This window comes from Etheostoma spectabile, chromosome 10 (assembly GCF_008692095.1).
Source record: "Etheostoma spectabile isolate EspeVRDwgs_2016 chromosome 10, UIUC_Espe_1.0, whole genome shotgun sequence".
Classification (NCBI taxonomy): Eukaryota; Metazoa; Chordata; class Actinopteri; order Perciformes; family Percidae; genus Etheostoma; species Etheostoma spectabile.
Window position 1 is genome coordinate 17,237,809 of NC_045742.1, and position 3,976 is coordinate 17,241,784.

General features: G+C 43.0%; 1 pseudogene; it reads right to left on the bottom strand.

The window, feature by feature from the left end:
- Window positions 1–1,709, bottom strand: part of LOC116697337 (protocadherin gamma-A12-like) — a 2,369-nt pseudogene extending 660 nt beyond the window's left edge.
- Window positions 1,710–3,976: the final 2,267 nt, after the last annotated feature.

Genomic DNA, 3,976 nt, shown 5'->3' on the forward strand with positions numbered 1-3,976 from the left:
GGCGTCGTTTGTCATTGTATGACGTCACGAACTTAAAGTCACTGGTTCTAGAACCTGTTGTCAGGTAGGCGTCATATTGTAAGCGCTGCGTAAGTTCCGTGCCGTCAACATTCGCGGTAATTGGGGGAGATAAGCGCTGGGGATGGCAACGTGCTCCATCAAACACACGTCTGGGCTTTCTCCTGCGCAAAAACCTCACACCCAGGATGATGATGAGTGAAGGTCAGAAAAAAGGTGGACACAGACACCAGCGCGATGATCAGATAAGAGGTTAGTTGGAGTTCTCCATCGTAAGAAATATCCTTCAGTTCCGGCACCTCAGCCAAGTTATCAGAATAAGTAAATACATGGAACAGGTGGCAGAGAGAGGGATGTCCGTTATCTTTCACTGACACAATAAGGTTTCTGGTTCATGCTGTCTGAACTCAGAAATGTCCCGCTGTGTCCTGATCTCTCCGCTGTGGAGACCAATAGTGAAAAGTCCCCGATAGTGGATTTGACTATGATAGAGCAGGACAGGCGTTTCTGTCCGGAGTCCGCGTCCACCGCTATCACTTTGGACACCAGAGAGCCCCGTGGAGCTTTGGGGACCAGCTCAGTCATGAAGGAGTGTCCTCCGGGGCGGGGTACAGTAATGAGGAGAGTTGTCATTCAACATCCGATATGAAGACACTACGGTCAGTTGCTGTGAGCGGAGGAGAACCGTTGTCTCTGGCCATCACGTGGACTTTAAAACTCCTGAAAAAGTTCCTAATCAAACGACCTCACAGCGTGGATCACCGTGTCTCCGTTAACAGACAGATAGGAGGACACCGGGGCAGTTCACCTCACCGGGTAACAAGAAATAAATCACTGTACCGTTTTGTCTCCAGTCGGGGTCTCGAGCAGTAACGGAACATAAAGTGGAGAGGTTTGGATTTTCAGTCACATATGCGCTGTACGACGTTCTCAAACACAGGTGGTTGTCGTTGATGTCTGCACAGATAACTGACAGTTTTAGAGGAGGACAGAGGTGGAGAGCCTGCGTCAGTGGCAGTGATGTAAGTGTGTAATTGACAAGTACGGTCCCAGTTGTCCTGTGTCACCAGAGAATAATAGTTTTAATAGAAGGGACCAACTTAAAAGGGACGTTTTGCTGAAGGAGCAGCGGACTGTCTGTTATTCTCAGAGTCTCTGTCCTGCACGTTAATGTGCCACACTCTGTACCAGTGACACGTTCTTGCATTGGGTTCACAGAGATTCCTAGATAACTGGAGCGTTTCATTTACATCAGTGATTTCAATCATTACTTTGGAATCCGATGAAAGTCCATAACCATCTTAGCATCGATGCGCATTTCATATTTAGAGTTACCTCGAAATCAACCTGTCCTATGACTTTTAGTTCTCCAGTTTTACTGTTAGTGAGGAAAACCCTTTAGCCCTTTCTGATATGCGGCAACTCATATGTAAATCCCCATTAACTCCCTCGTCTGCATCAGTGCACTTACACTAACGACTACAGTATAAGAAAGGTTTCAGGTAGACTGGCTCTGTAAACGGCCTCTCAAACACTGGGGGTTATCATTAGCGTCCAACACAGTAACGTGTATGTTAGCAGTCTGATCTTTGTGGATTGCCACCATCAACTGCAATCATAGGAATTTAATCGGTTCTTCTCACGGTTAGCTCTTTGTCCAACACCAACCGACGTTCTAGAACCATCTGCATCGTCTCGAACAGATAAAACGAAGGGTCATTCTTTTGCAAACTGTATTGTTAACCGTATTTTGTCCAATGTCTGCGTCATGTGCTTCGTGACCCGATATCGAGCCCTTTTGTCGGCCGATTCGTTATTTCCAGTTTAATTGAACCTTTGGGGAAAAGGGTGAATTGTCGTTACATCCTGGAGTGAGCAGTGAAATACGGTGCAGCTCCAAAGGGTTCTCAAGGACTAATTCAAATTAAGCATAACATGAAACCTTCTCCCCACCCACTCCTCTCGTCATCCTTTCCCTGATGATAACATTTCCGTTTTTAGATCAACATCGCAGTAGTGCGCATAGCTTTCCTTGTATCGATACGGGCTTTGCGATAATAACAATTCCCTACTTCCAGTCCGAGGTCTTAGCATTATTTCCAACAAGGATCCGGGTCTATCTCCTCCGGAACAGAATAAGCTGATGTCTGCAGTGCTGATGGTGGACAAGACGGCAAAGCCAAGAAGAAGCTCAACAACGATTGTCCTTTGAGGTCCATTGTTCTCCCGAAAAAGGAAATGGACGCGCAAATTCCCGCTGTTGCTGATAAAATTCAAACAGTAATGGAGAAAGTAAGACCACCGCTCATACAAACAATGGTACCTGTTAATGCTTGAATTACTCCTTTGGCGGGGTGGAGATATGGACCCCTTATATCTGCAAGTAAGCAGCGACGCCGTGAGTTATTTGGATATTACAAAAAACAACGACTAACCCAGCATAAGATGCCACAGTTGCTGCCATGATCAACACTGCAATAACATACTACAGTGTTCAGACGCAAAGGGGAATTGTTACTATGTTTTGGGTTTGGTGTAAGGAGCATAAAGAGAAACAGAGAAAACACCATTCAGCACCCAGGAGAGCGTGTGAATGGCGAGGAGTCGAGCCAAACTTCTGTAGTTACATTCTGTTCTTAAAGTATAAATAATATGGACTGATCGGTGAAACAGAAATTAGAATTAAGGTGTGACATTTCAAGTATGTGTGGAATTACAACGTGAATAAACGGCAAAGGCAAAAAGGTGTTTCAATTTGAAATATAGAGGACTGCTGTATTTTTTCTTATTTTCACATTTATTCATATAGGAGGCTTTTTATTTATCGGTGCATCAGTCGGTGACAATAAATACATGGTAATAAGATATCCATAGACATGTGTGATACTTAGGAGATGTCTTAGAGGTAACATACGCAGAGTTAGCTTCATATGTATTGACAAGCAGTTTGCTTTATCATAAAAATAACTAAACATGATCAAAGCTTACATCAATACAGATTTACAACAGTTGCTTGAAATGTAATAAAATGTGTCAATTAAAAATGCATGTTTGTCAGCATGTATTTCTAAAAGAAAACTACATATATGTAAATGTGCTGTATTTATATAGCGCTTTTCCAGTCTAACAACTGCTCAAAGCGCTTGTATCATCTACAGGGAAAATTCACCATGTCACACACATTCATACACTGTGCGGGGCTGCCGACAAGGTCACCTGCTCATCAGATAAACATTCACAACACATTCACATACCGATCGCAGCACGGGGGCAACTCGGGTTCAGTGTCTTGCCAAGGACACTCGACAATGACTGCAGGGGCAGGGATCGAACCACCAACCTTCCAATTGGCAGGACAACCACTCTACCACGAGCCACAGCCGCCCTAATATATAAATATAAATTCAGACTTTGAATAATGTCTCTTCAAACGTGATGAGTGAATGAGGAACAAGTAATACTGTCAAAAGCAAGTAATAAACGCAATGGGCCAATTATCACGTCAACATGTCTTTGTTAGATGCAGGTGTAAAAGAGGTGGTCATGATAAAACCGGGGTTACATTTGGTTGAAAATCAATGTCAATAGCTACGTTTAACCACTCATATTTAATGATACATACTGTAGGTCCTAATAACACGACTGAAATATAGTCATGTGATGTGTAAAAACAAATAAATTAGAATCAACACCTGACTATTTTTAACACCAAATGACTAAATAAATGACGCTGATCCCTTCAATTGAAAACATACAATCCAACAGTAAATCATTGTTATATGGCTCATGTAGCCTAATTATACATCGTCTCGAACAGATAAAACGAAGTGTTCATTCTTTTGCAAACTGTATTGTTTAACCGTATTTTGTCCAATGTCTGCGTCATGTGCTTCGTTGACCCGATATCGAGCTCCTTTGTCGGCCGATTCGCTTATTTCCAGTTTAATTGAATCCTTTG